At 43.1% G+C, this 27,917-nt stretch overlaps 1 protein-coding gene across 2 annotated transcripts in view; it reads left to right on the top strand.

Moving 5' to 3' along the window:
• Window positions 1-27,917, top strand: part of LUZP1 (leucine zipper protein 1) — a 101,957-nt gene that overhangs the window by 47,311 nt on the left and 26,729 nt on the right. For both annotated transcript variants that reach the window (XM_036745147.1, XM_036745146.1), the window contains exon 2: window positions 17,073-17,181. The gene's annotated coding sequence lies outside the window, so the exon portion shown is untranslated. The remainder of the gene's footprint in view (window positions 1-17,072; window positions 17,182-27,917) is intronic.

Below are 27,917 nucleotides of genomic sequence, written 5' to 3'. Positions count from 1 at the left end.
CCTATTGTATTGCTTGCTTAAGGGCACTCAGAATCAGGACTTGAATGAAGCTTATTTGACTCCAAATCTAGCAGCTTTTGGTTGTCCATGTTCTTTGTATCTTCTGGCACACAGTAGGTGCTTATTGTTTGATTTCCATTGCTCTGTGATGAGGGTTGAGAGTGGTTCTGCAGAGGAAACAAAAAGAACTCTGAAAGGGTCAGTTAGTGGCACTGAATGAGGATGACCTACTTCATAACTTTACTTGGCCCCACCTCTTCCATGGATTCTTCTCTGAGGACCAGAGCACATCCCCTCCTCCTTTCCCCCCTGAAGTGAGCTCTCTGCTTTCCCCCAGCTCTGCATCAAGGTTTTTCTGGTAGCATTTCATCTAGGTCAGTCTTCTGCGCATTTCATTCTCCCTTGTATCATAATTGTTTTTTCACATCTTGCCTCTGATAAGATTGTAAATTCCTTGAGAGCAGGGCATGTGCCAGGACCCAAGCATACTACCTGGCACATAGTAGGTGCTCAGCAAGTATCTGTTGAATTGCTGGAGGGATTGGAGGGGGTGGGAGGGATGAGACAGCCTTGGCTGCAGGTCCTAGGTTGGCTTTGTCCTGAGATGGCTGGGCCACAGCTCAGATAGACTGGAAACCATTTTCTCTTGTGTTTTCTGAATCTCCTGCCTGCCTGGTGGGTGCGGCCCCTTCCATTCCTGCATGAACCCAAGGCAGTTCCCTGACTTCCTGATCATGCCTCGTCATGCCCACCATTTTTTGCCTCCCTGCAGCCTGGCCCTTCTTCCTGTTGGGGCTCCCCAGGAGGCCTGAGCCCAGCATGCTGCAGTACATGTTTGGTGCTTGGAAGGAAGCTAAAACTGGCTGTGTTAGGAAAGACTTGAGCTCTCTGGGCATGTTCTTTGGTCCTCAGCTTTGGGATCGGTGGAAGCAGGGCTCTAATAAGAGACTCCAGATGAAGGATTTGGGGATATGGAACCTCAGGGAGCTGACAGTGCAGAAACATGTGTGGAATGTGCCTGTTTTGATAAATGGGCTATTTTTAGGTTGTAGAAAAGGAGCAGTTTCATCAGTGTAGTGGAATCTTGCAGTGGTGTTTGTAACCTAAACTAATCAGCTTAGATTCTGCCAGAAAAGTGTCAGGTGGCTTGTTCATTTCCTCCTAACCTTTGGTACCCGCTGGGTTAACTCCTTCAGGCCAGCAGCTGCTGAGGCCCATCCTTTTTCTGGGATGGTGGGAGGGGTGGGCTTATTGTTCTAGGAAGCACATGCTGAAGGGTCTCTGTGGGCCAAGGGGTTCCCCAGGGATGGACCCAGGTCTTTGTCTTATTTATGAACAGGGCAATGGGAGGAAATCCAGGTGGTGCGTGGAAGGAGTGCTGGATTCAGTTAGAGTTGGAGAACCTGAGTCTGCTTCCTACCCGTGTCATTTTCTACTTGTGTGGTCTTTTTCCTTATCTGGGCCTCAGTTTCCTCCTCTGTAAATAAGATGAAGGAGTTGGATAAACTACATGATACTTTGTATCCCTGGATATCAGCGCAGTGCCTGGGACTTCATAAGTGTGATATGTGCTTGTTGACTGATGGATCAATGATTTCTAAGGCCTTGTCTCAGCTCGAAATCCTGCGATGCTGACTTCCGTCACCTGCGTGCTGTAGGCTTGTCATGTACATTCCTACCCTCTGTTCTGCTATTGCTCTTCGCCTCTCCCACAGTGCTTGTGGGAGTCTTGTCCTGTTCGCAAGCCCTCAGTCTGTTAATACTGAATTGCTGCTCCTTGTTCCCCCTTCTAGCACCTTATGGGAAATAGAAATGAATCAGGAGGATGTGGAGGTTAGAATGGAATGGAAGAGGCAGGAGATACTTCAAAACCAAACAAAACCAAGCCCTGAAGAAGAAACACAAACAAGTGCAAACGCATATGTCCCGCACATAACTCCCTCCCCGTTTGGAGGGGCTGTGTGGTCATTTGTGTTTATAGCTTCCTGCTGGGGCAGGTCTGCCTCTTCCCACACAGTGATGATGTGCTGTTAACAGGCAGTTTGTGGGGTGTGTGGCAATTTGCAGCCCCAGGGATCCTTCTCTCTAGGGTGGCCCTGTTTTGTGTCCAAGAAAGACTCTGAAAGACCCATTCTTGGTGATTTTTTGGGAAACTTGAAAGAGGCCAACCATGGCCAAGCAGCCGAGGTGTAGTAGTGGCTGATGGAACTTACCCAGCTCAGTGGGAAATGTGTGTGTGTATGGGGGGGTGCAGGGTTTGTGTGTGGGAGATGGGTTCCTGTTCTCTATCTCCTGAGCAAGAGGTCCCCACTTTCAGGTTACTTTCTGCTGACCTTAGTTCATTGGTTTTCACTGATAAATTTGCAAGCCCCTGGTGGGTAGTAACTGTTTAGGGTTATAGCTTTGTATTTTCAACTGCTAGCCCAGTGCCTGGGATACAGGTAGGGCAGAGGGACTGGGCTTGTGATTTTATTAATATAAAGAACTCCTGGATGAGAAACTTCTCCATGCAGGTCAGCCTGAGCCTTTTCTACAATTTATACCCTTAGAAATTTGCCCAGAGCCCTGTGAGGGGCTTGCCTAGGCCACACAGCCAGTATGTGACCAAGGTAGGACTTCTACCCAGGTCTACCTGGCTCCTAGGCCACTTCTCTACCTGTAATGCAATGCTGCCTGGTGCCTAGGGAGATCTTCATAAATGCTTATTAATGGAGTGAATGAAGATTGTGTGGATATTTGTATATCAGTGCACAAGCATTTTCTACCCTAGATACAAAGTAAAGTACTGTGGAAGATACGAAAAAGGCATAAGGCATTTTAGGAACTTAAAAATCAAATTAGGGAGACAAAATATGCCTGACTCTGGGTTCCATCAAGGAAGGGGTCTTGCTTTACCTAAACCATGTCTCCCCTAGCCCTGAGGACAGTGTCATGAATAGAGTAGATGTTTTAATGAATGTTGTTATTGGATAAGCTACAGCTTTCCTCCAGACACGTTTGTCAAAAACTTGAGTGTGGACTACAGTAGATACTATTTTGGGGGCTATAATAGATACTCTATAGTATCTCTTAGTTACTATAGTAGTCACTAATTTTTGGTGTGTGAGTATGTTTTTCTCTCAAAGAGATTTCATTTGAAAGGGCATAGACTCTGTTTGGATCATTCTGTCATACATGTAGGTACCTTTCCCCTTCCCGTTTTTGCCGGTTGAAATTCTACCCATCCTTTTAGGCACAGCTCAACCACCTCTTTAATGAACCCTGACTGTCCATCACCTTTCCCACATCCCTACCATCAGCTTCTTAAAGCTGAAGTGATTTTTTTTCCCCTTCTGAACTTTGATGTCATTTATTTGAACCTTGATTTTTCATTTAAGAATTAAGCACCTACTGTATGCAAAGTCTACATCCTACATATGTTCTATGGATGAAAATATGAACTGAAAATAGTCCGTGCCTTCAAAGAGCTTATATTCTAATGGAAGGTAGAACACATATACAAACAATTGATCCAGAATGCAATCAATGCAAAGATAAAGGCTAATGGTTTAGAACTGGAAGGAGACCCTCTTGACATAATGGGAAACTGAGGAAGATTAAATGATTTGCCCAAAGTCACAAACAAGAACGTGTTAGGAGAAATTTGAAGTTAAGGTAACATTCTTTAGGATTTGGTCCAAGAAAGGGGAGAATCAAGGAAGGTTTTTAATGGAGCTGGAGGCCCTTAAGTTGGGCCATGAAAGAAGAGAAAGATTTTGACAGTCAGAAATGAGGTGTCTTTGCCGTATGTCACTTTGTGTCTTATAAATATATGTCCCTGTCTTTCATCTTGTTAGGCTATTGAGAGTAGCCTTGAGAGTAGGGACTGTGTCTTATCTATGTTTGTAGTCCTCATAATATTTTGAAAGCAACATCTTTTTTTGTTTGAATGAAGCAAGGACCCAAGACACAACAAACACTATGAGGGAACGTATGCTAAGTATAAAATTAAGTACTATAGGCAGTTCATTAGAAAGAGAAATGGCTTGTAAAGGAGTGAGACGACTTAGGCTTTGAAGGATGAATGGAGAAAGTCATTCCAGATGTTGAGGGGCATGAACAAAGCCTTGTTTCCTAGTGTTGTGGATACAAAGAGAGATATGGCTTAGATTCTGTTATAATGGTTGGTCAAGGGGTACAGATACATCCTTATTAAGTGCTAAGGAGCATCCAGGCAAAAGGGCTATGAGGAATATGAGAAAAGGGCAGGGGTCAAGACTTCACTGAGGAAGAAGCATCTGAACTGGACCTAGAAGGAAGAGAAGGGCGTCAGCAGCCGGAGGAGATGGTAGGGAGGATGGACCCATTTCAGGCAAAGGCTTGGAGAGCAGCCTAGTTAGGTGGGGATGCAGAGGAGAGGAAGAGGGGGGGAGTATGAGTTAAAGACTAGACAAATAGGTTGGAGTCTGATTGTGGTGGGCCTTTTGAATGCCAAAGTCAGGAGGTTTATGCTTGATTAGGTAGGTGGCACGAGGAGATCCAATGTTGTGTCCTATCAAAAAAAAAAAAGCAAATAGACCAGTTTGGGTGGAACACAGAATGTGTAAAGGCAACTAACGTACAATAAGCTTGGAAGGACAGGCTGGCTGAAATTTTGTTTTACGCTAAGATTATTAGCCACTGGAGTTTCTCAAGCAAGGGGAATGATACCGTTAGATATGAGCTTTAGGAATGTCAGTGTTAATCCTAGCTCTACCTAACCACTCCTAACTTCATTGTGTAACCACGGAAGCCACTTCTCCCTGTGATCTCCACTTCCAAAGGGCTGGGGAAGATCGGGGTGCTGTGAGCAGAGATAAGATCATAAGATTCTAAGGCTTAGAGTTGGAGGAGACCTTGGACTTCCTAAGTGGAGGTGCCTGGCTTCTCAGTGGGTTTCTAAGGCTTGTTTGTTAATTGATTGATTAGAAATCGTCCCATTCTAGTCCAACCCACAGGTCAGGAAGCTGGGGCCCAGAAAGGTGAGGTGACTTGACCAGGCAGTACAGAGCAGAGCCAGGACTGGAACTCTAGACTCAATGCTGTTTACATTGTAGCATGTTGAAGAATTGGGAAGAATTTCCAAGAGAGGTCTCAGAAAGACAGTTCAAACAAAGGTGATGATCACAACAACTCACATGCTAAGAGGGCCCTCACATGCAAATGTTATCATGCCCGTTTTATAGATGGGCCAAAGAGAGGTTAAGTGACTTTCCCTAGAGTTTCTCTAATAAATTTAGGGAAACTAGGTTTTTGCTAGCAAGTGTGAGAGCCGGGCAGGTGGTAGTTGCATTCCCGAGAGTCTGTGGCATTCTGTTTCCCCTTGCTGCCCCCCCATCCTACAACACTTATCTCAGGGTCAATGTGAGGACACCTGGTACCTTTGACTCTTCCACCCTCTTCCTTCCAGATGGTCTTGTACCCATTTGGGCCATTCCTTATTTCTCACAGGATATCATGGATCTAGGGTCGGAAGGGACCTTAATGGTCATCCAGTCCAATGCCCTTATTTGACAGGTGAGCAAACTGAGATAGAGAAGTGGAAGATTACACATATTCAGTGGCAGAGAATAGAATTGAAACTCAGAGCTTGTTCCACCATACCTCGCTAGTCACCTTTCCAGACTTAGCAGCCATTTCCAGGCTCTGTTTTGGAGAGGGATGATGCTAAAGAGATGGGAAGGATCTTTAGGTCTTTGTACTGTACCAGGAGCACATACTACAGGTCTGTCCCTGGGAGGAGCTGGAACTACAGGGACAGACTGGCTCAGCCTCCTCCTCCTTTCCCCCCCCCCCCAACTCCTGTCTCCTTCTCTCCCACCCTTTGTCCCCACCCTCTCCCCACCCAATCATTTCTCTTGCTTGGGTTGCTCTTCTCTTCTCCACTTTCACATCCATCTAGTTCAGGCTCTCATCCCTTACCCCTGCACTATGTAATTGCCTCCCCATTGGCCTCCCTGTCTTCAGACTCTTCCCTGTCTAATCCATTCTCCACACAGCTTCCAAATAATCCTAAGGCACAGGTTGGACCATCTTATTCCTTTGTTCAGAAGTATTCAGGGGCTCCCTATTACTTCAAGGATGATGGCATTTAAAGCCCATCACAACCTGGCTCCAGCCTAGCATTCCATACTTACTTCACATTACTCCCCTTCATCCTCTCTGTGTTCGGGCCAAACTGACCAATACGCAATTTCCTGAACATTGAGTCGTGTCTCCTAGTCTGTGTCCTCAGGAACACACTCCCCTCATCACTGCTGCTCAAAGGGAAGCTTGTCATCACTTCCCTGATTATTAGTCCTTCCTTTATTGTAAAATTATCATGCATTTACTTATTAGTAAGCATCTTATACGTCTAGGCCTAGAATGTAAGCTCTTTGTGGGCAAGAATCATGTTTATTGTTTATGTATCCCTGACCGCCTTCCACATGGTAGATGCTTAATAAACATTTAAATGAAATTGAATCGGCATATTGTTTACTACCTGCATTTCCATTGTCTTGATCCTCACAATAGCTTTGAGAAATATGTAGGGTAGGTTCTATTTTACAGATGAGGCTGGTAATTTAGTATCAGAAGACTCAGAGCTGAAAAAGACCTGACCATTTTGCCTAGTCCCTTCACTTTACTGAAGAGAAAGCTGAAGTTTGAAAAGGTTAATGCCCAGGGTCCCAGAACTTGTAAATAGTAGACTCAGTATTCAGACCCAGATTCTTAGACTCCATGTGCCCTTTTTATTATACTGCACTGGTTGGTCATGATTACAGAGTACTAGGTAACAAAGTCACGACCTAAACCCATCTTTTCTGCCTCTAGGTCCAACAGCTCTTTACACTTCATTGACTCTCACTGATGGGGAAGAAAGATGGCAGTAACAATGGTGTCCTCTTCTCTCTACCTCTCTCCCATTTGGAATGCTTCAGAGGACTTCTAGGCACAGATGGTTCCTCTTTGATTTCTGGCTACCCACTATCAACATACTGAGCCCAGATTCCACAGTACCCATTAAGAGACTTTCTTTAACCCAGGGTTAGATTACAGAAGATGACTAATTAACCAGAGGCTCAAGGAATCTGACCAAGAGAGACAGATTAGGACCTGTGCCCTGATAGGGAAATTCTTCATCGATAAGAAGAAGCTATTTATTATGAGATTCTCCAGTGGAGCAAAGTTAGAAATTAGAAAACAGGTTACAGTCCTCCAGCAGCTTTATACTTCATGAGAGAGAATTTTAAAGGGATTAAGAAATTAAGAAATGAAGTCTGTATGGTATATAAGGAGGAAACATTAAAATCCTTCTGTAGGCAGGAAGCTAGGGTGTACTTGAACGCAGCCTATAATTAAAGTAGAACTGGATTGGTTTCCCATGAGGAAGAAGACAGAGAGCCCTGGGTTGGTTGCTTTAAGAGAATACTGTGGGCCTTCTCCTGATAACCTTCATTCTGCTCCTACTCGGTGGTAGGTTATACTCATAGCCTTGCTAAGTCATGTAAAAGTAAGTTCCCAGTGCCCAGTAGAGATTTATGAGTCATAGAGGGATGGTCTGATGCCCACTGGAGTTGACTGAGGTGGGGAAAATCTGCACTCAGCACAGGGGACAGAAAATTTAAGGGTTTGTGGGTAGGAACTTGAAAAGGTCTGATATATACCTGGAGAGAGGTTTTACAGTATCCGAGAGTGGGAGTGGAGATGGAGCTGGACCCTAGAAGATAAGCTGTCTGGGCTGGATGGGGTCTTAGGACATTGCATGTTAGAATGCAGAATGTCACAGCTAGAAGAGTCTTCCAGCAAGGATGTAAATGCAACACGGGACCTTAATGATCACTGAGTCCAGACAGCCTTGTTGGAGAAGACCGAGCTCAGAGCAGACAGGTGTTTGCTGTTCCTCACATGGAGCTGCCATCTCCTATGTCTCATGGGTTTCATGCCTGGAATACTTTTCCTCCTTACCTCCATCTCTCACAAAATTCCCGTGACCCCAGTTGGGGTTTTCTTGGCAGAGATACTGGAGTGCTTTGCCATTTTCTTCTCCAGCTTATTTTACAGGTGAGGAAACTGAGGCAAACAAGGTTAAGCAACTTGCCCAGGGTCACACAGCTAGTGTCCAAGGTCACATTTGAACTCTGGATGATGAGTCTTCCTGACTCCAAGCCTAGCTCTCTGTGCACAGTGGCGCCACCTAGCTGTCCTAGCTTCCTTCCTAGCCCAGCTCAAGCGTTATATGAGGCCCTTCTAGACCCTTCTAGCTGCCGGTGCCCTCCCCTCTCTAAAGTACCTTGTAATATACTTTGTGTACATTTTGTAAATACTTAAATGTACACATCCATGCTGTTTCCTCTGATAGAATGTAACTTCACTGAGGACAAGGACTGTTTAATTTCATTTTTTTGTCTTTGTATCTCTAATACCTAAATACTTGGGGCAGTTTAGGCAGTGCGGTGCATAGAGCATTGGGCCTGAAGTCAGGAAGATCTGAGTTCATATGCAGCCTCAGACATATTTACTAGCTGTGTGACTCTAGGCAAATCACTTAAACCCTATTTGCCTCAGTTCCTCACCTGTAAAATGGGGACACACTGGAGAAGAAAATGGCAAAGTACTCCAGTATCTTTACCAATAAAGAGTTGAACAAGAGTGAACTAGTGAACAACAGTATCTCTAGTCCCTAGCAAAGTTCCTGGCACATAGTAGGTGCTTAATAAATGCTGGTTGATTGAAGACTATTTTTAGTTAACTAGTGCTAAATAAGAGTTAGTAGGGGTTGACCAAAGGGTGGATAACTTTGATCTTAATAAGAGAGGTGACCTAGTGTCAATAAATTCAGTTCAGTCCAATCTAGGAAGCATTTTAAAAGTACCTACTGTGTGCCAGGGCACTATGCTATGGACTGGAGGTATACAAAGAAAAAACCAAAGCTAGGTGCCATTGCCCTGCCCCGCCCCCCAACTAAATTGAATGACAATAGATTAGTTAACTAACCTTGAAGGCTTATTTTGTGTCCAGTACTTGGACCTCTGGGAAGCGTGAGATACTGTCTTTGCACATAAGGAAACTTGTGATTTAATTAAGGAACCAAGCCATACACAAATGAAAAAAAATGCACAAGATAGGAATAAATAGCAAAGTGTAGAATTGCGTGGCATAGACAATTAACATGATGGTAGATAACAAGGTACTAATTTTTCAGTGACATGTAGCTTGGCATAGTTGCTAAGGGGTAGACTTTGGAGTTAGAAAGATCTGGGACCAAATTCTGCCTCTGATAGTAACTATACAACCATGGGGCTCTGGGCAACTTTCTTTTCTTTTTTTTTTTTTTAAATCCTGAGTTTTTTTTTTCAAATTTATTTATTTATTTTTAGTTTACCACACACGGTTCTACATAATTTTGAGTTCCAGATTTTCTCCCCTCCCTCCCCCCTCCCACCCCAAGACGGCCTGGAATCTCATATAACTACCATGTATAACTTCGCATTGAATTAATTTATACACTAGTCAAGTTGTGGAGAAGAATTATGACCAATGGAATGAATCATGAGAAAGAAGAGACATAACCAAAAAAACCAAACAAACAAAAAAAAAACCAAAACCAAAAACAAAAGAGAAGCAAAAAAGGCAAGCATGTAGTGCGCCTCAATCTGTATTCAAACTTCACAGTTCTTTCTCTGGATGAAGATAGCATTCTCCATCGTGAGTCCCCTGGAGTTGTCCTTGCACCTTACGTTGCTGAGAAGAGTGAAGTATGTCAGGGTTGGTCCTCACATAATCCATATATCTGTGGTTGTGTACAATGTTCTCCTGGCTCTGCTCTGCTCACTCAGCATTATGTCGTGTAGGTTTTTCCAGGTTGTTACGAAGTCCGTATCATCCCCATTTCTTATGGCACAATAGTATTCCATCACCTTCAAATACCACAGCTTGTTCAGCCATTCCCCAATTGATGGGCATCCCTTTGATTTCCAATTCTTGGCTACCACAAAAAGAGCCGCTATAAATATCCTTGTACATATGGGTCCTTTTCCTGCTTGTGTGATTTCTTTGGGATACAACCCTAGAATTGGTAATGCTGGGTCAAAGGGTATGAACATTTTTATAGCCCTTTGGGCATAGTTCCAAATTGCTCTCCAAAATGGCTGGATCAGCTCACAACTCCACCAGCAATGTAACAATGTTCCAATCTCCCCACATCCTTTCCAGCATTTATCATTTTCCTGTTTTGTTATTTTAGCCAATCTGACAGGAGAGATGTGGTATCTAAGAGTTGTTTTGATTTGCATTTCTCTAATCAGTAGTGATGCAGAGCATTTTTTCATATGCCTATAGATAGCTTTAATTTCTTCCTCTGAAAACTGCCTGTTCATATTCTTTGACCATTTCTCAATTGGGGAATGGCTTGTGTTCCTATATATTTGGCTCAGTTTCTGGGCAACTTTCTAAAGCAAGAGTTCTTGATCCTTTTTTGTGTCTGGCTGTCAGATGAAGCCTGTGGACCCCCTCTCAGAATAATGTTTTTAAATGCATAAAATGAAATACATTGGACTAGAAAGGAAACCAATTATGTTGGAACTCACTTATCAAAAAGCAAGTTTATAAGGTTAAGATTAAGAAGCTCTGTGTGTTTCCACCGTGAGAATTCCTGCAGTGATAAAAGCTAAGGTTCAGACTCCCCTTAGAATTGTGCATTCCACACAATAAGGATAAAAGGAGCAAGAGGAGAGATCATTATGTTAGGTGGTCCAAAGAGAAGGTTTGTGGGAGGTCGGACATGGAGGACCTCGAACCAGGAAAAATAGGTCAGGTGTGTATTGGCAAAGAGGAGGAGAGTCCAGCCTGCTGGGCCCTTTTTTCCTCCACTATCTCTTCAAGTGTGTCCAAGTTCATGTTTGTTGTTTCCATGATGCCATCTATCCATCTCATCCTTGCTGTCCCCTTCTCCTTTTGCCTTCAGTCTTTCCAACATCAGGGTCTTTTCTAATGAGTCCCATCTTCTCATTATGTGGCCAAAGTACTTAAGCATCAGCTTCAGTATTTGACCTTCCAGTGAAGAGCTTGAATTAATTTCTTTGAGTATTGACTGATTTATCTCCTTGTTGTACAAGAGACTCTCAAAAGTTTTCTCCAGCACCACAATTTGAAAGCATCTGTTCTGTGGAGCTCAGCTTTCTTTAGTCCAACTCTCAGAGCCATACATTGCTACTGGAAAAACCATAGCTTTGACTCCACGGACCTTTGTCAGCAAGGTGGTGTCTCTGCTTTTTAGCGTGCTATCCAGATTTGCCGTAGCTCTCCTTCCAAGGAGCAAGTGTCTTTTAGTTTCATGGCTGCGGTTGCTGTCTGCAGTGATCTTTGGGCCCAAGAATATAAAATCTGACACTGCTTCCACGTCTTCTCTGTCTATTTGCCAGGAAATGATGGGACCAGTTGCTGAGATCTTAGTGTTTTTGATGTTAAGCTTCAAGTCAACTTTTACACCCTCCTTTTTCACCCTCGTCAGGAAGCTTCTTAATTCTTCTTCGCTTTCTTCACCAGAGTGGTATCATCCGCTTATCTGAGATTGTTAGTGTTTCTCCTGGCAGCGTTAATTCTGGCTTTTGACTCATCCAGCCTAGTATTTTGCATGATGTACTCTGCATATAAGTTAAAAAAATAAAGTGACAATAAACAGCCTTGTCATATCTTAAACCAATCAGTTGTTCCATGTTTGGTTCTAACTGTTGCTTGTTGATAAGTTAGAGCCAAACACTGCTGACCTGAATCAGGTTATACACATCCACACCTATAGCAAAGTAGGTTTCTCATATCTAAGACACTGACTTGAGAGTTATTGTCCGCTAAAATTTTTTGTAAGGTGTTGATAAGATGACCAGAAGAAGAAGGAACCTTAAGCCTTCAGGTCATCACAGGAAGACAGATACTTCATTGGGCACCTCTCCTTAAAGTGGGTGCAGAATCAAAGCCACTTTTTCATTTCTGACCAGCAGCTCTGCTTGGTTTCAACTCCACTATTATCCTGCCCCCTGCATTTTGTACCCTCTGGCAACTACCCCCACCCCTCCCATGTTCCTTTAGACTTTCTCTTGTGTATTATCTTTGCCCACTAGATTGTAAGCCCCTTGAAGGCAGGAACTCCCTGTCTTATCTGTATCTCCAGTGTTTAGTATTGTGCCTGGTACATGTCAGAAGAAGCTGTACAAATACACTCTCAAAAGTCTTTCTGAAGAACTCTAGTGCCAATTGTGAGACATGGGAGACCCTGGCACATTTCCGCCCAGCTTCTGTGCTCTACAGCAAGCAAAGCAGAATTGAGAGATGCACAAATCCACAGGGTGTTCCTAAAGTCTGGACACATAAGCAAAAATGCATATTTTCAAGAAATGAAATGAATGAAAATTTCAACAACATTTTATTTAATTGGAATATTAACAAATAACATCTTCAATATGATTTCCATTATCTGTGATGCAAAGGTTGATGCGCTTCGCAAGATTTGAACTCGATGCAATAACTCCACGTTGCCATCAATTTTCCTATGTGTTCAGACTTTAGGGACACCCTGTAGAGTCATTTCCATCCCAAATGTTCACATTGACTATTTGTGCCCGACCTGTGGTAGAGCCTTCCGAGCTCATACTGAACTGGTTAGCCACAGTCGAACATACTGTACCTTGACCCCAACATTGTGATGTCATTGGTTCTCTTCGAGTCTGAAGGTTCTTGATAAATGTTTATTGTTTTGTTTTATGGTTGTTCTTGGTACTTGTTCAGTTCTACCCCTGGCGCCAACCTCTATCTGTTCCTGATCACTCTGATTTACAATTTCATACCAGAAGAGACCTTGCCTAACTCCCTCAGTTTATAGATGGGAAAATTGAAATCCAGAGAGGGGAATCATCTGCCCAAAGTCACTCAGCTTGTCAGCAGCAGAGTGGGGAGTTTAATTCAGATTCTCTGACTCATACATCAGCAGACATTTATGAAGTGCCTACTATGTGCCATGCTGCCTCATAGGACTTACTTAAAGCGTGGGTGGGGTGGGGTGGGGGGAAAACGACATAGAATGTACCTGTTTGCTCCTCTGTGAGATAGGGACACTTGCCTCTAAGGGTTTTTATGATCATAAAATAATGATCAGTAGAAAGATGCCTTGAGAATTGTCATAGCAAATCTCTTTTCCCAGATAGTTCAGAAGGGGGCTTGAACTGAATATGTGTTATTATTTTAGGTGGAGAAAAAAATGGAAGCTTTAATGTATATTTAATGCACATTTGAAGTTCTTTCCAGTTGGCCATTTGAATGGTAATCAAAGGCCCTCACTGCCTTTCTGGCTTATTTCAGTGGCAATATAGTCTAGTGGGTCTAATACTAGGTCACATTTCTATATCCCCTCTCATTTCTATATCTATATAGATACACTGCGTAGCATAAAAGTGCTTTCCTCATATAACAGCTCTGTAAAGTAGGTGGTGCAAGTGTGATGCTCCCCATCTTACAGATCAGGAAATTGAGACCTAGAGAAGTTACAGTGACTTGCCATTGTCAGTTAGGAAATGTTGGAACAATGACTAGGAACCAGGGCTCCTGACTTGGAGTCCGCTTTGCTCCAGGTTTGGTATCATTCTCAGACTTCATAGATTCACAGATTTTTAGAGCTGGAAGGGATCTTGAGATATCAGCCAGACTAATCCACTTAGTCGACAGAGGAGGAAAAGGGAGGACTAGAGAGGAAGCACTGTCTCGTGATCACAGTGGAGGCAAAAGCTTGTTCTTGTCGGGGGATCCTTCCCAACATGGCCCTTCCTGTTTAGATGAGCCTGTGTTCTTCTTCTCGGTTCAGCTGGTCCTGTGACCCTGGGACATGTCCTGTTCTCCATTTTTCTGCTGTGTGCCCCCGATACTCTTTATATTTAACTGGGAGGAGGGAGGAGAGACTAACCTGCCTTCAGGAGTCTTTCTTTTTGCCTTAGAATGAAGGCACTCCCAGAATGAAGAGCTCCCAGAAGGCCTGGGGCAGCCTCTGGGAGAGAAAACAGAACCAGCCTTATCCCAGGGCCCAGGAAAGGTGCTGTGAACTTCCCCAGGCATTTGCCTGCCACTTTTCTTCAGCTCCAAACCCTGTGAAGGAACCAGCCCCACCCATCCTGTCATTCAGCCTGACTTCTGCAGCCTGGGTCTTTGGAGTAGACAAACCAGTATGCTCCTTTTGCTCTTCCATCTTGCCTCGGGGATTATGGAGGAGAGAATGTTTCCCACTGCCCCCTCACTCCAGCCAGCACCATAGGATAGTTGATTGGGCACTCCTGGCTCTAATGTGATTCCTGTTCAATCATCCTTTTCCCTCTCTTCTGCAGAATCATAGAAGTTTAGAGCAGGAAGGGCTTTTAGAAAATAAAATATCAGAGCTGGAAGAGATCTGAGAATCAGAAGGGCAGAGCTGGGAAGGGGCTTCCAAGTCATCTAGCCCAACTCCTTCATAGGGGATCTAAGGGCAACATTACTAGGCATTCCAATCTTTTGTCCCAAATCTCTTCTCCGTAGAAGGCTGGCAGCTGTGATTTAGTTTGGGGGGGTAAGCAGAGATTCATTTTGTAGACATGGGAAAATCAAGTGGGTAGCTTAGGGATCTGGGTCATCAGGATTGCTTAGTGCTTGTCCCATTGTGGCTACACTATTTCCCTCTCTTACCTCTTATAATCTCACTTCCTTAACAACAGACTCCTCTATGGAGTCCAGTAAACAAGTCAGTGAGGAACTGGGTGGAGGATCTGAGGGGGATGCCCTGGGTGACTCAAGACTGTTACAGTTTTGACCTTCTTCTACAGTTGAGAATCAGGATAAGACCCAGTCTTGGGTTGGTGTATTTGCTAGAATGCTGCCTTATTATGCTTTTATCATTCATGAGTAGATTCAGTACCAAAACCTGGTATGCAGTAGGTGATTGCTAAATGCAGATGAGTTTGTTAGTGGAGTGACAAGGAAGTCTCTATATACAGTAGACACCTTCACCTACCGAATAACTTGGTTTCATTTGTTTATCCACCCATCTATTTCTTTATTTATTCGTCCATCCATCCATCCATCCATCCATCCATCCATTTATTTATTTATTTATCTGTTTGTTTAGCCATCCATCTGTCCATCTATTTATTTATTTATTCATTTATCTATTTATTTATCCATTTATTCATTTATTTATTTAAAGTCATTTTTAAGAATGTACTTGTCTCCGTCAACTAAATTATATGCTCCTTGAGGGCAGGTCTTTTTTCCCTTTTCTCTTTGTATCCCTAGTGCATATATAGGAAGTACCCAGCACATAGCAGATGCTTCATAAATGCTTGTTGATGGCTTGACTCAGGAGATCAGGGTTCTAATCCCACATCTGCCTCATTGTGTGACCTTGGCTAAGTCACTTCCTGTCTTAGCATTTCAATTTCTTCTCTAAAATGAGGAGAATTAGATTAGATAATTTCTAAAGCCCCTTCCAGTTAGAATATTGGATAATTTCTGTGAAACTAAAATCTGGTGACTTGTCTGAATAGTTTCATTTGTCCTAAAGGTTAGATCAATTTGAAGTCTCTGTGGGAGCAAATTCTGACACTGACCCCAAGAATTAAGCTTGAACCATTCCTGACTAATAGTGTTGTATTGGGAGTCAGGTGACCAGGCTACTAAGTTTCTGTGGTTCCCTGGGGGGAAAACCTGTGGGGCCTCACTATAAATTTTAAAGCATGTTAAATGGTACCCCAATTCCTAGCCTCACCATGCCTCGAAGTAGGAAGTGTGTGTGTGTGGAGAGTTGAACTCTGTCTCCAAAAGATCTAATATAATTCTCTTCATTTTAGAGAAGAAAATCTAAGGGGATTTGTTCTGTGACGTTTGGATTCAGTCAAAGGTCCTCACTTGAGGACCTAGAGGGCCACATGTGGCCCCGAGGCCAAAGGTTCTCCACCCCGGTAGGATCATAGCTTTAGAGCTGGAAAGGCCTTCAGAGGCTATCTAGTGCAAGCCTCTCATTTTACAGACGAGAATACTAGAAGCCCAGGCCAGGGTGAATGACTTGCCCAAAGTCACAGAGGCAGCCAACATCAGAGGTGGGTGGGATTTGAACTTAAGTCCTCTGACTTGAGAGCCAGCAGTTCTAGGGAGTAATATTGGGAAATGGTTGTAGTGAAGAGGAAATTATCAAGGACATGATCAGAAATTTCTGCTGGTAAATGCTAAGGACTATTTGGTGCTGAGCCAACAGCTTACTGGTAGCATCTCTGAATGGCCAGTTAACTTGGCCCAGAGGAAACTTATTTCTTTGGCTACAGACTCTAGTCCCAGCCTTCCCACAAAGTCACTTCCCCTGTTCAGGCCCCAGTTTCCTCAGCTCTAAGATGGGAGGGTTGGAATAGAGGTTCCTTCCAGCTCTAAAAATTATATCTTATGATAAAATTATATCTTGTATGTATAAAAATTATTCTGTAATTCTAAGCCATTGAGACATACGCAAGTGAAGATCATAGATTGTTTATTATGGCTCATCTCCACTGCTAAAGCCTGCTCCCAGCTTGCCTTGTTAATTGAGTGCTCAGACAAGCAGAACTCTTAAGCAAAGTCCCCCACAGTCACCTCAAATCTACCAGTGCTGGGAGGGAAGCGGCTTGAGAAACCTCATTGCTTTAGCCTACGGGTCTGTCCCAGGCATTCAGCAAATAGGTAAAAGCTTCCGAAATCATTAATTGTAGTTATCAAGGGCCGTGAAGTAGGGCGAGGAACAGAACAAGTACGGGGAGATGCTTGTTGTCAGAAGGAAAGAAAAATGACCTTTTTGCAGTTACTTAGCCAGCTTTTCCTGAGAACTTTCTGTACTCTTCCTTTCAACCTATAGAAATTCTAAGTCTTGATCTGAAAGGATAAATTGATTTTTAGAATATGAAAATGATCTCTTCTTGAGTAGGAAATATAATTTGAGTATAGTTAACTGAAACATCTAAGTACCTTCACTTACCTTTACATTTACAATTGTTTACTTTTTAAAAGTGCTTTTTGGTTGTCTTGTTTTGTTTTAGGGCTTACCCCTACCTTATGAGAAGCAGCCTGGTGAATTGGAAGGTTAAAATACTTTGATCTGAGGTCTGGTTTCCATACTGAAATTCCACACTAGCTATGTGGCTTTAGGTAAGTCATTTGACTTCTGTGCCTCAGTTTCCCTGTCTGTAAAATGGAGGTAACAGCGCTTATCCCATCTACCTATTGTTGGGAGAATCTTTTGTAACCATACTTAAAGCTCTATAGGAACATTAGCTTACAATTCTTACAATTTCTTACAATTCTTATATTTCCAATCAATTGTTTTGGGGGGAAAGCCTTAATTTCTCCATTTTTCATAGGTAGGTCATGCTAGACTAAACTGATCCCCCTATTTTGATGGGGTTAGTAGATTAGTAGGTTGGGGATGTCATAGATACTGTTTACCTGTATTTTAGCAAGGAATTCGATAAAGTTACTCTTGTTCTTCTTTTGGAAAAGATGGAATGATGTGGGCAAGATGATGGTATAAAACAGATGGATTTGGAATTGGTTGAATGGCTGGATTCCCAAGAATGATCATTAATGGTTCAAAGGCAACCTGGAAGGGAGGTTCTCCAGAAAAGGGTCTTGAGGACTTGGGGCTATTTTAATATTTTGTGTCAATTCTTTTGATAATGGCACAGGTAGCCTCCTTATCAGGCCGTGTCATTGGCCTCTGTTAATTGGGCTTTGAGCTCATCAGCCTTCATGCTTTCAGTTATCATCCTCTCATATTTATCCATCCAGGTCTCATTCTCTCTCTCTCTCTCTCTCTGTCTCTCTCTCTGTCTCTCTCTCTCTCTCTCTCTCTCTCTCTCTCTCTCTCTCTCTTTCTTTCTCCCTCTTCCCTCTCTATTTCTGTTTCTCTAACTCTCCATCATTCCTTCTCTCCATTCACATGGCCATAATCCTAGTTCAAATCTTCATCACTCTTCACCTGTACTATTTTGTGTAGTCTCCTAATTGGTCTCCCTGCCTCCAGTCTCTTCCTTCTCCAATCAAATCCTTCACATAGATGCTAAATCGATACTCCTAAAATAAAAGTTTGATTATGGCCCTCTCCTACTCAAGACGCTTCAATGTCTCTCTAGTGCCTTAAGGATCATATATAGACTCCTTTATTTGGCATCTAAAACCCTTCATAATCTAGTTCCAAACAATCTTTGCACGAAGATTATAGATTATTCCCTCTCATACATGCTATGCTTCAACTAAACTGACCTACTTGCTGTTCCCTTTTTATCATATTCTATCTCTTTTTCCATGTCCAGGCTATCCCCCATGCTAGCAATAAGTTCCTTTCTTACCTCTGCTTTTGGGGGACCCCTAGGTACTTTCAAAACTCAGTGCAAGTGCCACCTTTTATGCCCCTTCTCTAAATTACTTTGTATTTATTTTGCTTTTATCTTGTATTTACTTATGTACAAACATACGACATCCCCTCAGTAGAATATAAGCTCCTTGAGGGCAGGGGCTATCTCAGTTCTGTCTTTGTATTTCCAGTGCTTAGCATCGTTCTTTCCATACAGTAAGCACCTAGTGGATGCTTTCACACGTCATGATGGTTATGACACACAAAAGAGTACTTGGCAGGCTGGGATACTGAGTCTGCTCTAACAAGATGACAGTTAACAGGGATGGAATGAATCAGGGTTCAAAAACTGACCCCACGAGTACAAGATGGGGAAGGCATTACAGTGACATCAGTGAAGATGTCAGGTGGGGTTAATATGCAGAGGTTTAATGAGTCAGCAGATTCACATGGCAGCCAAAAAAAGGCTAGTATGGGCTTTAGGTGATAGGTCCATAGTCCTCTGCTCTGGGCATTGTGCTTAGTGCCACAGCTTAGGAAAGACCTTGAGAAGCAAGAGAGCTTCCCATGAAGGACAACCATGATGGTAAAGAGCCTCAAGTCCATCTTTTGAGGACTACTTAAAGGAAGCAAGAATCCTTATCCTGGAGGAGAGGAGATTCAGAGAAGGCGAGAGCTCCTTCCAAGTATTTTCTGGGAGAGGGAGTGACTTCTTTTTCTGGGCCTCAGGAGTGATGAGCAGAAGTTGTCAGTGAACAGAATTTAGGTTCAATAAGCCTGACAATTAAAGTTATCTGTCTGGGAGTGGAATGCTCTGCCAGGGAACTGATGTGTTCTTCCTGGGAGGTCGTCGCACAGACACAAGGTGACCACGTTAGGGTAATGTTGTGGTAGGGTCTCCTTTTCAGGCATGCATCTCCATCTTTGGCAGAAGTTCTTCCAACTCTGAAATTTGTTATTCTGTGAATATCTCTGATAAGGAATGCCTCAACTCTCCTAGATTCCCCCTTGTAAACGGGATTTTGCCTGTCTATACAAATATTTGGTAAATAAAAATGATGAAATGTAAGAGTATTATTTGGTATTATCTGCCTCTTTGTGACATCTACCCTTCTTGCCTTGTGTTGTACTCAAGGGCCACTTGGGACATATCTAATTCATCATCTACTTAAATGACCTTCATATCCTGGAAGGTGGCTATCAGGTCTCCTCCAAGTGCTGGTTTTCTTCTCCAGCTTACGCATTTCAGTTCCTTTGTTCATTTCTTGGATTACATGGTCTCCAGCCCCATCATCAGCCTAGTAGCTCTCCTCTGGACACGATTCAGCCTCCCTAAAATTGATCACCTGGAACTGAATTCAGTATTCCACATGTTCTCTGACCAGGGCAGAATGAAGATGGAGAATTCCTCCTTCTTAGTCCCTTTTGCTGGCTTATCCTCCTCAAAATATGGGTGCTTCCCAAGGCTCCAGTGGCTCTCTCTCTCTCCCTCCCTCTCTCTTTCTCCCTCCCTCTCTCCCTCTCCCTCTCTCTCTCTCTCTCTCTCGATCCCTCTCCCTCCCTCCCTCTCTCTCTCCCTCTCCCTCTCTCCCCCTTTCCTTCCCTTCCCTCCCTCCCTCCTTCTCTCCCTGTCCTCCTGTCTCCACTGAGTTTCACATTTGTATCACCAGTTGTCTGTTGGACATTTCAAACTGGATGTCTTGGAGACATCTTAAAGTCAACATTTCTAAAACTGAACTCATCATCTATTTCCCCCCAAATCCTGCCCTCTTCTAAACTTCCCTATTTCTCTCGAAGGCGCCACTGTCCTTCCAGTGTTTTAGGCTTGTATAATCCCAGCATTAGTCCCGTCTCTTTTCTCACACCCCATGTATCCAGTCAGTTGCCAAACCTTGCTGTTTCTGTATTCACAACGTCTCTTGTGGCCAACTCTCTTTCTTCACTCACATGGCCATCACCTTCGTTCAGGCCTTCATCACCTCTTGCCTGTATTATTGCAACAACCTCCTAATTGGATTCTCTAACTCAAGTCTCTCAACACTCCAGTCCACCCTACCCACCACTGCCAACATCATTTTCCTTAACCGCAGATCTGACCAGATGACTCCTCTACTCAACCGACTCCAGAGGCTTCCTGCTGCTTCTAGAATGAAGCAGAAACTCCTGTACTCAGCTTTTAAAACCCTACATGATCTGAGCTCAACCTGTCTCCATCTGTGATGCAGCCAGAGTGCCTTTGTCTCTTCTCTGTTCCTCACATAGAATGTTCCCTTCTCCTGCCTCTTTGCTTTGGCACTGGTCCTCCCCCATGCATGGTCCCCCATGCATGGTATACACACCTCCTTACTTCTACCTCCTAGTGTCTCTCTTCCTTTGTATGACTTCCAACCACCATCCTCCCTGCACAGATCTTTTTCTGACTCCAACTGCAAGTACCTACCCTTCCTCCCAAATGATCTTGTTTTGAACTGTGTTGTGTGTGTGTGTGTATATTTTTATATATGTGTGTGTATATATACACACACATACATATATATATATATATATAGTATATATATATGTATTTATTGACTTTATATTTATGCTATATATTGATATATGTACTTCTTGTCTCCCGCGGTAGAGTATATGAGCCCTTTGTGAATAGAGATCATTTCAATCTTTGTACCTGCCTCCCCAGTGCCTATGCAATCTTTCCTAGAGTGAAATGGTATGGTATGATGTTAGTTACTGAAGAAACTGCAAAAGAGATACCTGAGAAGAGGGGGCCACGGGGCTGTGTGTTGGCAGGACTAGAGGAGAGAAGAAGAAACCGAAACTCTTCTTGACAGGGTGGAGAATCTGAAGGCACAGAAGGACCCACCTTCCTTTGAGGGGTCAGAGCGGGCTCTGGGGAGATGAGGAAGGTAACATTTAGCACAAAGTGGATTCAAGTCTTTATCAAGCACCATGTTTGGGCAAGGTCCTGGTGGTGCTGGGAGATTGGGGGGCAAATAGTGGGAGCATGGAAACCCATTAATTAATGCATCTGATGGCATGTACTGTCTAGTAGGAGAGGAATGGCTTGCAGCTCATATAGAGCTTGGAGGTTTTGATGGCTCCATGGGGCTCCCTCTTAGGAGTCCGGAAGGAGAGCTGAGAGCTTCAAAACAAACTGGGACTGTCTGCAGTTCCTGTTTGTTTGCTTTTTGGCAGTGATCCCTTCCTGTTTTGAAGGGAAAAGACCCCTAGGCCATGTTTGGTCCTAGGCTGAGCAGCATGCCAGCACTTTAGGGTAAGGGGGATGGGGATGGTACCATCAGAGTCTTGGATGCACCTTTCCGGAAAACCAGATAAAGACAGTACTGCCCATGCCACAGAGACCACAGCCCAAAGGGACAGCAAACACTCCTACAGTTGAACCTGTGACATGCACATGAATTTGCTTCTTATGGCATCCCAGTGAGTTGAGTAGAACAGGCATTATTGTAGGACTTAGAATCTTAGGCCATCTTAGGGGTCATCTAGTTCAGTCCTCTCATTTTAAAGACGAGGAAATTGATTCCCAGAGAGTGGAAGACACTTGGCCCCAAGGCCACCCGCTGCAAATAACAGAGCTGGGATTCGTTCTCAGGTCCTCTGCCTCCTGGTGGGCTGAGTGGTATCACAGGCTTCACAGGAACCGCTCCTTCTACCCAATACCTGAGGAGGAAAACCCTCCACCAGCATCCTCAGCAAGGCTCATCCTTTCTTTGCTTGGTGACCTTCACTAAGAGGGAACTCACTGCTTCCCAAGGCAGGCAACTTAATTAAGAATGGCGCTGTTTCTTAGGGAGATTTTCCCTTATATCAAAACATGATCTGTACCCTAGCTATATCCATCCCATTGCTTCTCATTCTGCCCACCAACTAATCAACAAGAATTTATCAATTTCTTACTAAGTGCCAGGCATTGGGGTACAAGTACAGAGAATGAAGTAGTCCTTATTCACAAGAATCTTGTGTGACACTAGAGGAGACAAGTACATATATAAATGTATTGCATAAACACAAAGTTAATGAATACAAGTATATACAAGATAGTTAAAAAATAGACCAGCACTAGCAGTTGGAATTGGGAAAGGGTTCATGCAGGGAGGCTGTTGTATGGGATTCATCAAAAGGAAGAGAGAGACTCTGCCAGGGGTGCACATTCCACGCATGGGGGAGGGCCAGTGCTGAAGCATGGGGACAGGAGAAGGGAACATTGTATGTGAGGAGCAGGGAAGAGACAGGGACAGTTTGCTTGTTCACAGACTCCAGGAGGAGGGATAGTATCCAAGGAGGCTGGGAAGATAGTTGAGGCCAGGTTGGGTAGGGTTTTAAAAAAATCAACACAGCAGTTTCTGTTTCATTCTAGAGACAGCAGGAAGCCTCTGGAGCTGGTTGAGTAGAGAAGTCATCTGGTCAGATCTGTGGTTAAGGAAAATGATGTTGGCAGTGGTGGGTAGGGTGGACTGGAGTGTTGAGAGATTGGAGTCAGAGAATCCAATTAAGAGATTGTTGCAATAATCTAGGCTCCAGGTGATCTGAACTAAGGTGGTAGTTGTGTGAGAGGAGAGAGAGCATTGGACACAGAGATGTTTTGAATACAGAAATAGAAAAAATGTAGCAACTGACTGGATACATGGAGTGAGAGAAGAGAGAAGAGTAGTGCTGGGATTATGAGCCTGAGATGCTGGGAAGATAGTGGGACTTTCAAGAGATTGAGGGAAGTCTGGAAGAGGGCATAGAGTACCAAGCCCAGAGTCAGGAAGACTCATCCTCATGAGTTCAAGCCCGGCCTCAGACACTTCCTGGCTGTGTGACCCTGGGCAAGTCATTTAACCCCATTTGCCTCAATTTGCTCATCTGTCAAACAATCAGGAAATGGCAAAGCACTCCAGGATCTTTGCCAAGAAAACCCCAAGTAGGGTTGAGGAGAGTCAGACACAACCGAAAATGACTACAATGGAAGAGGGCAGATTTGGGGAGGGAAGGGTGGGGAAGATGAGCAGTTTAGTCTTAGATGTGTTGAGCGTGGGTGATGTTTACCTCTGGCTGTCTGGTGAGGAGTGTAGGGGGAGAAGGGAGCCTAAGACAGAAAACTGGGGAACACCCACACTTAAGGGGTCTGGGGTATAATGAGCCAGCAAAGGAGACCAAAGGAGACCAAGCAGAATCCCTTTTCCACATGACAGCCTTTCAGATTACTGCTGACAGTTAATATGTTCACCTAAGTCTTTTCTTCTCCGGGCTAAATGTCCTTAATTCCTGCAGCCAGTCTTCAGATGCTATGATCTCCAGTCCCTTCTCATTGTGTTTGCCCTCCTTTCCTTTGGGCCCACCCCCTGCTTATCAGTGTTAGGCGAGACCCAGAGGTAAACCCAGTCTATCACCTCTTGGGGCCTCAGTTTCCTTTTCCTGTAAAGTTGGACTGATAATAATTGCTGTACTCACCTCGCAAGATCATTAAGGGGAGCAAATTTAATAACACGTAAAGCACTTTGTAGACCATAAAACGCTATATAAATGTCAACTATTATTATTGGTTTTGGCTCCAGGCCTAAGGCTTTTGCTTCATCATATATCAATTTTCTTCTTCTTTTTTTTTTAATCCTATCCCTTTATCTTATGTTATAATGCAGTCTTCAATGTCAGCCTGAGGGATGCTGGTTGGGAGTCCCTTCACTCTAGATATTTGTCACCAGCTGAAACCAGGTTAAAGTTTCTTCTTGGCAGCCTTAAAGAATAAAGTCTCAGAAGAGTAGCCTAAGGGGCCTGGAGAGTTTGTAAGACTGGGGCACTTCCTTAATTGCAGGGGAGTCCCTTGTGGGTTTGGAGACAGATTGTAAATATGAATCTGTAGTTTCTCAGCAGCAGCTCCCATACAGTGGTGTCATCCGTCCACTTGGGCCCAGGCCTCCCCTTCCCTGACCCTCTCTCCCCGCTTGATATTTCTAGTGGGTACCCTCCTAGCTTTAGCTACCCCTAATTGGGGCTTGCCTTCCTGCCTGATCCTTTGAGTTTGACTTAGAACCCAGGGAGTTTCTTCCAGGCAATAGCAAGGACTCTTCCAGATCATAGTGGAGGGCCTTTCCAAGACAGCATTGGTTCCTCTGACATAGCGTGGCAGCCCCCTTCTTGCCAAGACCAGAGGCTAGACTTGCAGACAAGAAAAGACTTGTTCCTCCCCTTGATTGTTCTGAGCTAGGGGATCTCTCTCTCTCCTCCAAGCCCATAGGCACTTAACTCCTAGTTATAACCCACATTTTTAAAGTGCTTCAGGATTTACAAAGCACCATCATCCCAATATCTCTGCAGTGAAAATATGCTTCACTTCTGTTTTATGGCTGGGGAAACAAAGGGAGGTGAGGGAGTTGCTCCTGGTTCCATAGTTGGTTTGAGTGTCTGAGCGCCGATTTAAATCGAAGCCTCTACTGTCCTTTCCTGTCCTCAGTGTAGCTTCTTTCTTTTAGTCAGGAGCATGAGTGCTGGAGTGCCCCCAGCTCTACCACCAAATAATTATGTGACTGACCTCTCTGGGTCTCAGTGTTCCCTCGGGCAAATGTGGGGGTTAGACTCGATGGCTCATAATCTCCCTTACAGCTCTGGTATAATAATGATGTGGATGTAGCCTTAGAATTGAAGAACACTCTGTAGTTTATAGAACATTTGACATACATTATCCTACTTGGTATTGACCACAATTTTATGAGGCAGGGGTGAGGGAAAATATTAACCTCATTTTCCAGATGTAGAAATTGGGATATATTTGAATCTTGCCTAGGACAAGGGTGGTTTTTAAAAAAAATATTTATTCTATTTTTCATTTTTTCCCAATATATTTTATTTTGTTAAATATTTTTCAATTATATGTAAAAAAGGTTAACATTCATTTTGAAAACTTTTGATTTCCAAATTCTCTTTTTCCCTCTTTTCCCACCTCCTTGAGAAGGCAAGCAATTTGATATAGATTATACACATGCAGGGGACAGCTAGGTGGTGCAGTGAGTAGAGCACCGGCCCTGGAGTCAGGAGGACCTGAGTTCAAATCCGGCCTCAGACACTTGACACATTTACTAGCTGTGTGACCTTGGGCAAGTCACTTAACCCCAATTGCCCTGCCAAAAAAAAAAGCAAAAAAAAAAAAGATTATACATGTGCAGTCATGCAAACCAATTCCTATATTAGCTATGTTGCAAAAAAAAGAAGAGCAAAAAATACAAGAAAAATAAAGTTTTTTTTTTTTTAAAGCATACTTCCATCTGCATTCAGACTTTATTCTTTCTCTGGAGGTGGATAGTATTTTCATCATAGGTCCTTCTGAATTGTCTTGGATCAGAATACCTAAGTCATTCACAGTTACTCATTGTACAGAATTACTGTTGCTGTGTACAGTGTTCTGGTTCTGCTCACTTCACTCATCATCAGTTCATATAAGTCTTCGCAGGTTTTTCTGAAATAATCCTGCTTGTCATTTCTTATAGCATAATAGTATTCTATTACATTCATAAACCACAACTTGTTCAGCCATTCCCCAATTGATGGGCATCCCCTCAATTTCCAGTTCTTTGCCACAACAAAAAGAACTGCTTTAAATATTTTTGTACATATAGATCCTTTTCCTTTGTCTTTGTTCTCTTTGGGATATAGACCTAGTAGTGGTATTGCTAGGACAGCTAGATGGCTCGGTGGATAGAGCACCAGGCTTAGAGTTAGGAAGCCTGAGTTCAAAACTGGCCTCAGACACTTGCTATCCATGTTACTTAACCCTATTTGCTTCTGTTTCTTCATCTATAAAATGAACTGGAGAAGGAAATGGCAAACCACTCCAGTATCTTTGTCAAGAAAAATCCCAAATGGAAGAGTTTCACATGATTGAACAACAACAGTGGTATTGCTGGGTCAATGGGTAAGGACAGTTTTATAGCCCTTTAGGCATAGTTCCAAATTATTCTCCAGAATGATTGGATCAGTTCATAACTCCACTAGCAGTACGTTAGCGTCTCAATTTTTCCTCATCCCCTCCAGCATTTCTCATTTTCCTTTTCTGTCATAATAATCAATCTGATAGGTGTGAGGTGGCACCTCAGAATTGTTTTAATTTGCATTTCTTTAATCAATAGTGATTTAGAGCATTTTTTCCATGTGACTATAGATTACTTTGATTTCTTCTTCTGAAAACTGCCTGTTTATATCCTTTGACCATTTATCAATGAAGGAATGACTTGTATTCTTATAAATTTGACTCAATTCTCTATATATTTGAGAAATGAGGCCTTTATCAGAGGAACTTGCTATAAAATTTTCCTTCCAGTTTTCTGCTTTCCCTCTAATTTTGGCTGCATTGCTTTTGTTGTGTAAAATCTTTTTAATTTCATGTAATCAGAATTATCCATTTTATATCCCATAATGATCTCTATCTCTAGTTTGGTCATAAATTCTTCCCTTATCCATAGATCTGACAGGTAATTTTTCCCATGCTCCCCTAATTTGTTTATGATAACATCCTTTATGTCCAAATCATGTACCCATTTTGACCTTATCTTGGCATATGGTATGTGATGTTGGTCTATACCTAGGTTTCTGCCAAACTGCTTTTCAGATTTCCCAGCAATTTTTGTCAAATAGTGAGTTCTGGACTAGAGTGGTTTTGAGGAAAGAACACTGGAGTGTTCTTCTGTAATCCCAGGATTGTGACCAAATATGAGGCAGCGAGGTGCTACAGTGGATAGAGTGACTGGAGTCTGAAAGACCTATGTCCAAATCTGGTTCAGACACTTAGTTAGCTGTGGGACCCTGGGCAAGTCACTTAACTTCTGTTGGCCTCAGTTTCCCTCAACTGTAAAATGGAGATAACAGTACCTACTTTGCAGGGTTGCTGTGAGGATTAAATGAAATAATATTTGTAAAGCACTTAGCGCAGTGCCTGGCACACAGTAGTTGCTATATAAAGGTAAGCGATGATGATGATGATGATGATGATGATGATGATGATGATGATGATGATGATGTTAGGTAAGTCATTTAACCTAGGCTTCAGTTTTCTCTTTGTAAAATGTAGGAGTTGAAGGGCATGGTCCATAGTGTGACTTTGGAGAGGTCTCTTCCAACTCTTAATCCAAGACTTGGAGCCTGAGGGCCTAGGTTCAAATTCCATATCTGTTATTTTTAATGCCTCTCATGCCTCTTTTTATTACCTTAGTCACTTAATGATGTCATAGTGTTGTAGTTTTAGAGCTAGAAGGAGCTTAGAGATCATCTAGTCCTTTCCTTTCCTTTTACAGGTAAAGAAATCGAAGACCAGAGAGGTGATCTTGCCCAGAGTTTCACAGCTAATCAGTTGTAGAATCAAGATTGAAATTCGAGTCCTCCTACTCCAAACCCCTTGCTTTTTCTGCACTGGGTAACAATGCCTCTTTGGTCCTCAGTTTCTTCATTCTTAAGATGAGGGTATTAAATTAGATTATCTCCAAGATAGATTCCTTCGAGTTCACATGATCTTATTGCTCCCTACAGCCACACCCTTTCT

Source organism: Trichosurus vulpecula, chromosome 2 (assembly GCF_011100635.1).
Source record: "Trichosurus vulpecula isolate mTriVul1 chromosome 2, mTriVul1.pri, whole genome shotgun sequence".
Taxonomy (NCBI): Eukaryota; Metazoa; Chordata; class Mammalia; order Diprotodontia; family Phalangeridae; genus Trichosurus; species Trichosurus vulpecula.
This window is presented reverse-complemented; position numbering and strand designations above follow the sequence as displayed.